Genomic DNA, 13,148 nt, shown 5'->3' on the forward strand with positions numbered 1-13,148 from the left:
AGCGATTTTACTCGTGAGTGGTGTCGGTCTTTGATCGTTTTTGACCGCTAAGGAGAGAAAAGAACTTGCCTTTTTCCACTTGGGAGGTATTTATGGTAATAAGGGGGTAGATATTGACATAGATTTTATTCATACCGCCTTAGAATATTGGGATCCTAATACTCATTGCTTTAGACTAGGCTATGATGAAATTAGTCCTTTACCAAAAGAATTTGGTGCCATTCTAGGCTTTCCCTCCATGGATCTTGCGGTGATTTCTAATGTTAGTGAGTATTATTATAAAGATTTTGAGCGCTTCTTTAATCTGAAAGACCGAGATCTAACAAATATTGTAGATAGTAGCGTAGTTAATCTAAAAGAATTTGCACGCCACTACTTTGATAGACCGTATTCTGAATCTTTTCATGTTTACAGAAGAAGGGCTTTTCTCTTTTGCATGCTAAACCAATATCTTCTCACTAGTGATAGAAATAATGAGGGTCAAGCAATTTTAATATCTGTCTTGGAACAAATTGAATCTGGATGGAATCCAATGCCATTAATTGTTGGAGAGACTATGCTTAGTCTAGATGAATTAAAGAAAATTCTAAAAGCACCTTTTCGAGGCTCTCCAATTTTATTACAGGTAGAAAAATAATATTTTTAATTACAGAAATAAAAAACATATATTTTTGTATAGTAATATTAAATATTTGCATTGAATTTTTGCAGATGTGGCTAATGGAAGGACTAGAATTAATTAGTCCTCCTGATAATATTGAAATATACACTCTAAACTGCTTTGTGAGGCAAAAGAAGCGTTTCTCTATAAAGATGGGTTGCCATGAGTGGAGCAGAATATTCGCCTCCCGTGATTTTGCTATCAAGTGGATTATCCCATGGTGGAAAATTGAGAAGATGGTTGGTGTCAACAAGCAACCCTTTTGCCGTCTTCCAAGCTTAACCAAGATGACTTTTTATTATCCTTGCAGGGTAAAAAGGCAGTCTTATTCAAACAATTCATTCTGGAGATCATCGTCGTCCTTATGAATTCCGTGTTTCTAAAGAAGTAGAGCGATTTGACACTTATTGGAGTGCTAGGCCTTTATGGGAAGTGGTTACCCAAAAGGTTCCTCCTTCTTTGCCCAATGATGCGAAGAATTGGCTTCTTAATAAGCCTAAAAAGGTCAAGAAGAAGGATCAATGTAGAACCAATGTGAAGAATCGTCTGGGTGACAAGATAACTCCTGTTAAGGAACGTTTAGGTGAAAGAGTTGAGTTCATGACACCTATGATGCCTAAGAAGAAGGACACTGCTAAGGGCAAGGAAAAAAGAAAAGCTGACTCTTCAGAAAAGAAAGTTTAGGTGGAAAAGAAACATGGTATCCTAGCTAAAGGAGAAACTATTTACTCCAAGATTGAATGTAGGCCCTCTAAAGGATGCCTACCAGCTAAAGTAATGGATGATGAGGAAGAAGCCGAAAAGAATTGGAAAGGAGCAAAGAAAGAGAAGAAATATTGAAGCAATGCTTAACTTCCAATGTATTATACAAGTTTAATTTTTAAGTCAATTTATTTTATTAAGCTTTTATTTAAATTCCATCAATAATATAATTTTACTTTATTTTATTAATGAAATTTTCAACATTTTACATTTAATTTATTAAAGCAATGAAAACAACTTAAATTATTTTCTAGAAAATATCTCATGTACGGAAGTCAAAAATTTTCCGAAATACACCAAAATTTCCCCAGATATTCGCAGAAAATTGTCGCCGCGATTTTAAGTCTGTCGCTAGACGCTGCTTTCGTCGCCAGGAGCTGCACTTCGTCGCCTGGCGCTGCAATCGGTCGTTTGGCGACAGACTGAGCGAATTTTTGTTGATGCCGGGACGCGAGATTTATGAAAATTAAAGTGGCCGCACCTTGTAAAGGGTTGCCTACGTATCCTTTCCTAAGGAATCAGGCCAAACGTAGCTCTCTTGAGTGTCCTACTTAAGTAATTATGGGTAGTACTTTTTAAGTTGGTCAAGGTTCGTCATGTTTGAGAACTCATTACCATCCATATCAGTTAGTTTTGCTGCACCTCCTAACAGGATGGTTTTGACGATATATGGTCCGGACCAATTAGGACTAAATTTGCCTGATCCAAAACATTTTTCCTTAGCGCTTTTAACACCAAGTCTCCTACTTTGATGTTTCTTGTGTTGACCTTCTTATTAAAGTGTCTAGCCGTACGAGTTTGATAGCATTGAGTATGATGTAGAGCTTCTAGTCGATTTTCATCGAGTAGAATTAGCTCTTCATATCTTGACCTAGTCCATTCGACTTCATCGAGTCTACGTTCCAACGCAATGCGTAGAGATAGTATCTCTAGCTCTACAGGTTGTACGGCACCCATTCCATAGACTAAGGAGAATGGCGTATTTCTTGTTCATGTACGAATTGATGTGCGATAACCCCAAAGTGCAAAATGGAGTTTGTCGGGTCAATCCTTGTAATTTTCTATCATTTTCTCGATAATAGTCTTTAAATTCTTGTTAGCTGCCTCAACTGCTCCATTTGCTTGAGGTCTATAAGGAGAAGAATGATGGTGTTAAATACCATACTTTTGTAGCAATTCTTCACATTCTTCTTGAAAGTAAGTTCTGTTGTCATCTATCATCTCATGTGGGACTCCATATCGACAAATAAAGTTCCTTTCGATAAAGAGTGCTACATGTTTTTTTTTGGTGATTTTAGCATATGATTGTGCTTCAACCCACTTCGTGAAGTAATCGATTGCTACTAGAATGTTTTCGTGACCTCCTGTCTCAGGAGGGGTAATTTTTCCGATGATATCAATTCCCCATGTTTAAAATGGCCATGGTGATGTGTAGGTGTAGAGTAGAGATGGGAGAACATGTTGCAAGTTAGCATATATTTGGCATTTAGGGCATCTTTTTACGTATTGATGACAATCCCTATTCATGGTAGTCCAATAATACCCTTATCGCATTATCTTTTGGACTAGCATTTTGCCATTAACATGAGTTCCACAGACGCCTTCGTGAACTATCCTCATAGCTCTTTGGGCTTCCTTTTTGCCTACACATAAGAGAGCTCGACCCTTAGGTACCCTTTTGTGTAACTCATTGTCTATGAGTACATATTGGGAAACCAAGAGTCTTAATGATCGTTTTTCTCTTTTGTCAGCATAAGGAGGATATTCTCCTTTGGTGACAAAGTTGAGTATGTCTGTATACCATGGTTCTTCTTCTTCTTCTTCTTCTTCTTCTTCTTCTTCTTCTTCTTCTTCTTCTTCTTCTTCTTCTTCTTCTTCTTCTTCATCTTAGACCACTTCATCGTCTTCTATGGCTTAAATTTAAGCCGGTTTATGCCTTTCCTCTATGGTTAAAGGCATTTGCTCAATTTCCGTAGGAATCCTAACCATTGAGGCTAGTCTTGCCAAGGCATCAACAAATTGGTTTTCCTCTCTAGGTGGATATGTGTATTCTACCTTTTCTAATTGGTTGGTGAGAGTTTTCAGATAAGTTTGGTAAGGGGCTAAACTTTCACTCCTGACTTTCCATCTTTTGGAGATTTGGTTGATGATCAAAGAAGAATCTCTGAATATTCGAAGTTTCTTTACTCCCAATGCCAAAGTTGTTTCGAGACCTACCATGCATGCTTCATATTCTGCAGCGTTTTTGTAACGTCGAAATATAACTTTATGGAGATTGGAACATGTTCTTCTCTAGGTGATACTTATAATACTCCAACGCCACATCCCTTTTGGTTTGAGGCTCCATCGAAGTATAAGGTCCAAGTATCATCTTCTGTGACCATCAAGTCTTCATCTGGAAATCCGTTGTCATGTATTGGCGTCGAATCTTCTATTGGAAAATCCGCTAAGAAGTCCGAGACCACGGATCCTTTAATAGCCTTTTAAGGCATGAACCTTACATCAAATTGGGCTAGGTTGACTATCCATCTTGATATGCGCCCATTAAGTGTAGATTTTTCAAATAAGTACTTGAGTGGATCCCTTTAAGATACTATAAAGACCGTATGCACGAGCATATATTGTCTCAACTTGGTTGTGGCCCACACTAATGCGAGGCACGCACAATTTCTCAAGTAGTGTGTAGCGTACTTCATACTCGAGCATTTTCTTGCTTAGGTAGTAGATGGTGTTTTCTTTTCCTTCTACTTCTTGTGCGAGCATAACCCCCATTGTCTATTTGGTGACTGTCAAGTACAACCTAAGAGGAATCCCTGGAAGCGCTAGTGCTAATATGGGAGGATTTGCGAGATAGGGTTTGATCTTTTCAAAGGCTTTTTGACACTCATCGTCCCATATTACTGGCGCATTCATTTTGAGTTTCTTGAATATTGGTTCACATATTGTTGTTAGCTTGGATATGAACCTACTTATATATTGCAACCGGCCAATAAATCCTCAAATTTGTTTCTCGGTTTCGGGCGGCGACATTAACATAATTGCTTTGATCTTGGTTGGGTGTATCTTCCTCTAGAGCTTATGACATATCCTAAGAGTTTTCCTAAGGTGACTCCAAAAGCGCACTTGGATGGATTCAACCTCATGTTGTATTTCCTTAGACTTTTGAAGAATTTTCTTAAGGCTACTTGATGTCCGGGGCGATCTTTTGATTTCACAATCATATCATCCACATAGACTTCAACATCTTTGTGCATCATGTCATGGAGTAGGGCAGTTGCTACTCGTTGGTAAGTGGCACCCGCTATTTTCAACCCGAATGGCATTACCGAGTAATAGTAAGTACCCCAAGGTGTTAAAAACGTTGTTTTCTCCATGTCTTCTTCCGCCATAAGAATCTGGTTGTACCCTGCGTACCCATCCATAAATGAGAGAAGCGCGTGATTTGTTGTATTATCTACTAAGATGTCGATGTGTGGTAAAGGGAAGTCTTCCTTTAGACTTGCCTTATTTAGATCTCGATAGTCGACACACATTCTTACCCTTCCATACTTCTTTGGAACTGGTACCACATTTGCAACCCATTCAGGGTATTTGGATACCCTGATAAAACCTACAGTTATTTGTTTTTGAACTTCATCTTTTATTTAAAGAGCTACGTCGGGTTTCATTCGACGCAACTTCTATTTTACAGGTTTCATTCCCGGAATTAGGGCTATAGTGTGTTGAGCTATTTCTCTGTTAATACCTGGCATATCTTCATATGACCAAGTAAATACATCAATAAATTCTTTAAGTAGATTGATTAAATCGGTTCTTTCATCTTTATTAACTTCTCTTTTAATGGTTGGATCTTTTGAGATATCAACCGTTTCAGTATCCTCAATTACCGGTGTTTTATTTTCAAGTGTTTCCATTGCTTTAATGATTTCTTTGTCATTTCATTGTTAGTTAAGCAATGTCGTCATCTTGGGTTAGAGAGTAGCACGAGGAGTAAGGGGAAGAAGATCGAGTAGAACAAATGCTATTTGTAACGCCCTATTAGTAACTGGCGTATATTATGCTAGTTACGGAAGCATCAGTAGTAACTGACTAAGATAATGCCAGTTACAAATTCCATGACATTAGTAACCAACGTAGTAAATGTCAGTTACTAATATGTGGTTTATCATTATTTGAAGTTTAATTAGTAACTGACTAAATAAATGTCAGTTACAAATGATCAGTCAAAAAAACTTTGACTAAAAAGCTTGTAACTAGCTTACAAACGCCAGTTACAAATACTTAGTCAAAGAAAATTTGACCAAAGGTTTTATAACTAGCTTATAAACGCCAGTTACAAATATAAAGTCAAAGAAAAGTTGACCAAAACATTTGTAACTAGCTTACAAACGCCAGTTACAAATAATAAGTCAAAGTAAATTTGACCAAAAATTTTGTAATAAGCTTACAACGCTGGTTATAAATATTAATCTAACAATAATTTTTGTTTTTTAAAAGCAACAAATATTAAGTTTCTAGTTTTCTACTTTCTATTAATTTTATTTAATTTTCATTAATATTTTTTTTGGAAAGTAATTTTCATTTAAATTTTGATTAAAGGTTAAAAAAAAGAAGAAAAAAAAATTAAGGTAGTATTATTCAGGTAAATTCGCAGAAATAAAAAAACCACTCACACTTATGCTCCAATACAAACTGCTCCTCCTTCATGCCTTCACTGCTCCTCCTTTTCCTTCACCGCTCAATTAAGGTATGATATTCGAATTAGGGTTCTAGTATTTCCCTTTCTTAATTCAATTATTTTCTTCCAATTCGAATTGAATTTTGTTGTTAATCAGTTATCTAAGTAATTTTGATTTTGTTCTTGGTAAGTACTCCACCATAACGACGAACGTCTTCAACCTACAACTTCTCCCACAAATTTTTTTGGCTGAATTTCGAATTTTGGGTTCAGCAATATTGCTTCAATTGAGGTTTAAAGGTATGTAATATTCAAATTAGTGTTCTTGTAATTATCCTTTTTTTGAATTCAATAAAGCCCTAAAATTCGAATTGAATAGTCTTCCAATTCAAATCGAATTTTGCTGTTGAACGCTGTTGTGGTTGTTGTTGTGTTGTAATTGTAGTTGCTTGTTACTTTATGTCGGTTTAATAGTCATGCTATGATGCTAATGTGTGTATTAAACCAGTGATGCCTTTTCTTTTCACTCTGACTGTTATTCATGGTTGCTATTTACCTATATCAGTTTAGTTGCCTTTTACAATACCCTATACCCCATATGCTGCTAGAGAAACCATTTTTTTTTTCATTTTTCTTAATTCCTTATTGAATGTTTTGTGCAAGGTAGCATTGAGCTATTCACTTACTAATTTAGAGTGAAATAATATGCAAAGTATATACGGAGTAGACACATGATAAGAAAAAATGTGCAACTATTTTGGATCCATTTAAGTTTTGAGTGATGAGATAGTACTTGACCAATTCGCTAATACCAAAATTAGTAGCCATCAGTTACTTTTTGCTAGGTCCGATATCAACATTCAAGTTCAAATCCACAACTTGGACAACTGCAAAAATGGAATTGTAATATGCATTAATGAGTATTTCTTTGCTTCTTTTTTTATTTTGGTGAATCCACAAATGTTTGTGCCTATGATCCATAGTTAAGTTTCTAGACCCAAAAAAAAAAAAAAAATACGGAGTATGAAAAAAGAATTTCTGATTCAGTTGTTTGGGTATAGGGAGCATGAAAAATGTTAATGAATAGTCAAGAAATATGACTTGTTTAGATAAAGATTATATTATGGGATTCATCTTTTTAGATTTCAGGTAATGTTTTGGAGTAACCCTAGAACCCTTAGTTATTTTTTAATATGAAGCATATTGATAATAATACTGGGTTAATGACAGTTTATATGATAAATGGATAATATTATTTATCTTTTTTTTTTTATAAAGATTGTTAATGCAGATGGTCTGTATCTATATATTTGGGTTCTTATTGCATGATTAACTGCCACCATAAAGCTTCAGTATGTGAGATTGCTAAAGTTTGATTAGTGAGATTTCCCACAACCTATCAAATTTATACATATTCCTAGGTGGATAGGCATTTCTTATAGAGATGGCTGATTTGGGTTCTTGTAGTATTTACAGTTTTACACTTTGCTATGTGGGTTTGCAGTCATTTGTGCTGTACTTATGCATTAGACTTAGTTGCTACTAGATGCATGCACTACCTGAAATGTTAATGAAACATATGTGCCTTTGTTGTGGTGATTGGATATTTGGACATATTATGGAATATTCTTGGCCGACATGCACTGTTTTCTATTCTGAGCTTCTCTTATATACCTCTTTCATCATAAGGAATTGAAGTTAACAATTAACATTGTTTGTTAAGCAGAACATCTGCCGTCATGCACTATTTTGCACTAAATAAAGCTTATTCAGAACTGATTTCAGAGCTGAAATTCAGAACTGATTTTAGAGCTGAAATTCAGAACTGATTTCAGAGCTGAAATTCTGAATTGATTTCAAAATTGAGAATCAGAACTAAAATGATCATAGTTAAAATTCAAAGCTGAAAATGAGTAAACACACCAATTTTATTCGGTTATTCCAATTGGTTGTATTGATTTTACCGAACTATAATTCTAGAGAGAAAATGAATTAGTGGTAGCCTGGTAGGCATATATGAAGTGTGCTTGCATTTTGATCATACTTGTGAATTTGACTGTTTTTTGAGGTATTTTATCTTGTGGGAGTTGATTGATAATCTCTGGTTGTTGTTCTATTGTAATTGTCTTTGTTTGTTTCTAATGTACTTGTTCTAATAGTTATATGCTTGCTTTTTCTATAATTTGTAGTAAGAAATGAATCGTGATTGGATGTATGTTGAAAATCCAACTCAACCTGAGTTCTTGAACGAGATTGAGGAATTTTGTAGAACTGCTATTGAACACTAGAGGACTACTAAAGGGGAAACATTCTTTTTCCCTTGTCGTTATTGCAACAATGTGAAGAAGTGGAAGGAAATTAGTGTGGTTGAAAACCATTTATTTCGCCGTGGGTTCATGGAAATTTATACCATTTGGTATTGGCACGGTGAGAAAATAATTCCTACAACTAGTTGATCATCAATCAATGACGCTACTATGGAGAATAGAGAACAATATGATGATAATGAAAGGGATACCGATGAAAATTTCGAGGAATATCGCATTCCTGAGATGATGGATGGTTTGAGTGGTCATGTGAACGAAGAATCTCATATGTTTGAAAATGTGTCAAAGGCCGCCGAGACACCTTTATATCCTAGATGTGTAAAGTACTCTAAGCTTTTAGGGGTTTTAACATTATTTAACTTGAAAGCGAAGAACGGTTGGACCGATACAAGTTTCAATTCGTTGTTAGAAGCTTTATCAGACATGCTTCCTGAAGGGAATGACATTCTAAGTCTACCTAGTATGCAAAGAAGCTATTGTGTCCCTTAGGTCTAGAGTACACGAAGATCGATGCATGTCCTAATGATTGTGTACTTTTTCGAAATGAGTATGAAAACCTTGACGCTTGTCCAAAGTGCGGTGTTGATCGCTACAAGCGCGAGGGTTCAAACCCCAATCGCAAGAAGTGGCCACCAGCTAAGGTGTTATGGTATCTGCCTATAATACCGAGGTTTAAACGACTTTTTTCTATCAAGAAGGATGCAAAAAACTTGGTAAGGCATGCACAAAAGAGGAAGATAGATGGGTACATTAGGCATCCCGCTGATTTGAAGCAATGGAAACATATTGATGATACATTTCCTGAGTTTGGTAAAGAGGCTAGGAACCCGAGACTTGCATTAAGTACCGACGGGATTAATCCTTACGGTACATGGCCGGTGCTTTTGCCGATTTATAACTTGCCTCCTTAGCTATGCATGAAACGTAAGTACATCATGTTGTCGCTTCCAATATCGGGTCCCAAACAACTCGGTAATGACATAGATGTCTACTTGGAGCCTCTCTTGGATGATTTGAGATTATTATGGGATAAAGGTGTTCCAATGTTCGATGCCTATACAAGTACAAATTTTACTTTGCGTGCCATAATTTTTTGCACTGTAAGTGATTTCCCGGCTTATGGGAACTTGTCTGGGTACAAAGTCAGAGGGAAAAAACCATGCCCCATTTGTGAGGACAAAATGGAACTGACACGCCTCAAGAATTTTGGAAAGGATGTTTATATGCATATTAGACGACTACTTCTTCGAGATCACCCTTATCGTAAGAGAGAAGCTGAGTTCAATGGGTTCCCGGAGAAACAGTGGTTGCGTGAGCCACTTAGTGGTATAAGTTGTGGGAGAGAATCAAAGATGTTGAGACAGTTTTCGGGAAAGTTGGTAAACCTACCTCTAATAAGGGTCTTTGGAAAAAGGTGTATACATTTTGGACTGTTCCTTATTGGAAACACTTGTCTGTTAGACATTGTCTTGATGTTATGCATATTGAAAAAAATGTATGCGATTCAATCATTGGGACATTATTTAATTTACCTAACAAGACAAAGGATACTAAAGATGTACGGAAAGACATGAAGCTTGCAAATATTCGACCAAAGTTATGGCCCGTGGAAAATGACGAAACAAATAAGACATTTTTGCCCTCGAGCTTGCTACACATTGTCTAAAGAGGAGAATTTTTTTTTTGTGAGTGTTTGTACGACATCAAAGTACCTACAGGGTATTTGTCGAACATTAAGCATCTAGTTTCAATGGCCGATAAGAGATTAATTGGTATGAAATCCCATGATTGCCATGTCATGATGCAAGTGATGTTGCCTATTGCACTTTGGGGTCTTTTTCCAAAACATGTTAGGCACACTATTGTTAAACTTTGCCTATTTTTTAATTCCATATGTAACAAGGTGATTGATCCAGATAAACTTGATGAAATGCAAACTGATGTTGTAGAAACATTATGCAAATTTGAGATGTATTTTGCTCCTTCATTTTTTGACATAATGGTTCATTTGGTTGTCCATCTAGTACGAGAAATCAAGGAATATGACCCGGTATTTTTGAGATGGATGTACCCTTATGAGAGACACATGGTAACTTTGAAAGAAAAGGTGACCAACAAAGCACATCCAAAAGGTAGTATTATTCGAGGTACCATTGCAGAGGAGGCTAGTAACTTTTGTTCTGTGTTCTTAACTAAGGCTAAAGAAATTGGAGTTCCACAATCTCGTCATGAGGGAAGACTTCAAGGGCAAGGGACGATCGGTCGTCAATTTGTGAAGCCTCCATCAGATAGAATCCAAAAAGCTCATCGTTAGGCTCTTCAAAACCTTTTAGAAGTCAATCCTTATATAGAAACTCATCTGAATTATTTGAAAAGAATGCATCCAAGAATAGGTACATATGCTTTGATGCAAAAACATAATCATTCTTTTGTTGAATGGTTTCAAAACCAAGTGAAGTGTGAGTTGGGGAAACCGAATAATAATGTATCTGATGCGATCAGATGGCTTTCACGGGTCCTCAATTGTTTGTGAACACTTATGAAGGCTATGACATCAATGGGTATTGTTTCTACACTAGTCGCCATGATGATAAGAGTGTACATCAAAATAGTGGTGTTATGGTTGTCGCATCTTCTATGGAATACTCAAGCTCTAAGGATGCTAGGCCTATTAATGCAACACAATCATATTATGGGGTCATTCAAGAGATATGGGAGCTGAATTATGATGATTTTGTAGTTCCTGTTTTTCGATGCTGGTGGGCTGACAACCGGCGAGGCAAAAAGAAAGATGAACTATTTGGTTTTACTTTAGTGGATTCAAGTCGATTTGTGGATGGGGAGGATCCCTTTGTTTTAGCTTCACAGGCAAAACAAATTTTCTATATAAGGGATAACATTGATCATCACTGGAAGGTTGTTGTGTAAGGCAAGAGAAGAATTGTTTGTGTCGAAAATGTTGTCGATGAGGAAGAGTATGACCTATTTGATGATACACCACCTCTATCTATTGGGGTTCAACCTCTAAGAGAGGGGGAAGACATTGTTGCTGATGAAGAGTGTGCCCATGAGGAGGGAGAATATGTTGATACCTAGGCTTCATTTTTTATCAATCTGTAGTTCTTTTTAATTCTTCGATTAATTTGTAACTGTAATGCTAGACAATAATTTTAGATGACTATAGAATCTCCAGTTTCACTTGGATTTTTGTCTTTTGAGCTTTGATAGATTAAATAGAATTTTACATAGTTCTTATATATGCGGCCCAAGCTTGACTATTTTTATTGGTATTGTAACTTCAAGAATTGAAAAATAATGTCTCTGCAGGTTGCTTTTATTATTTATATTTGCTTGCTTTGTTACTTACTTGTAGATGGAAACCTTTTATAGTCTGTAAAAATATAAATCTTTTCATGTGATATTTAATTCTACCAGTTTCTGTCTTTTGTTTTATACAGGCACTTCTAGATCAAGGAGCATAAATGTGGCCATTCAACAAAGTCAAGAGCAAACTTCCTCAAGCTAAGATGTTTCTTTGCAAACCACATCATCTAAGAAGAGGAGTAGGGGGCCATCGAAAGAAATACAATCAAGTAAGCCTATGGTGCTTAAATTTAATGATTTTGACTTGCCTACTGGTGAGTGGGAACCCGCTTATGGCAAACAAATTGGTGCATGTGCTAAGAGATTAGAAATCACTGTGAATGAGTATGCAAAAATAGATAAAGTGGATCGGTAAAAATATATGGGAGGAGACAAAGGTATAAACTATTCACTTACTAGTTAGTCATGTTGCTATTCAAAATATTAGTTAACTTTTTTTTTAATCCACAGCAAATGTTCCACATTGAGGATCCAAGTGGAGAAAGGCAAAAAAGGTTTCATAGTGTTGTGGCTTCGCGATTTAGCTATCACAAGTCAAATTTAAGGGCACGATTCATCACTTATAAAAACCCATACCCGGCCACTTCTCCTAAAGCAAATATGAAGCAATGGGAAATGTATGAAGGTTACTTTACAGAGGATAAATGGAAGAGATTCGAAATATATAGTAAATCAGCAAAATTCAAGGTAACTACATGTAGGGAATATTTCAAGCATTAATCCCCTTGCTTGAACCCCACTGTGATCATACACTAAAGTACGGTGGCGTCCAAAGGGAAAGAAGCTAAAGCAAAAGAGTCGCCAACAAGTTTTTTTTAGGAACTTGTAAACCGTTCACGAGGTGAAGGTACACCCCTTAACGATCCAAGATATCGTCAACTCTAATAGGTCTTGAACCAAATAGGGTTCGGGGATGAAGGTACATATCCAACCTAAAACAAATTGAACCTGCCCTAATAATAGGTCTCTACTTTTTTCTGATCGTATTCATGTGCACTTTTTGACTAACATGCAATCAATAGGATTAACCCTAAACCTGTTTATCTATGTTGGTTAAATATTAATGCACAAATAAATCTATTATTGGCGATCACTTGAATTATAATCACATTAACCCTAAACAAGATTATTATTAAATTATCTTATTAAGCGTGATTACAAGTACAAATTCCCTTTAAACATGCATAAAAGGTGTGATCAAGCAATAAAAATAAATATAATCAAGCAACATAATAATAATCATAATAAATCATAATAAAAATAACCATAATAATAATAATCATGTTAAAGCATAATAATAGCGAGATCCTAGGCATGATACTAACAAGATTAATAA

General features: G+C 36.0%; 1 long non-coding RNA gene across 1 annotated transcript; it reads left to right on the forward strand.

The window, feature by feature from the left end:
* The first annotated feature begins 6,093 nt into the window (after positions 1-6,093).
* Positions 6,094-12,754, forward strand: LOC145613949 (uncharacterized). Its single transcript, XR_014107026.1, has 4 exons — positions 6,094-6,170; positions 6,293-6,401; positions 11,887-12,189; positions 12,263-12,754. It is a non-coding gene; the product is annotated as an uncharacterized LOC145613949 (long non-coding RNA).
* The last annotated feature ends 394 nt before the right edge of the window (positions 12,755-13,148 follow it).

This window comes from Chenopodium album, chromosome 3, assembly GCF_948465745.1.
Source record: "Chenopodium album chromosome 3, dcCheAlbu1.1, whole genome shotgun sequence".
In the NCBI taxonomy this organism is placed as follows: Eukaryota; Viridiplantae; Streptophyta; class Magnoliopsida; order Caryophyllales; family Amaranthaceae; genus Chenopodium; species Chenopodium album.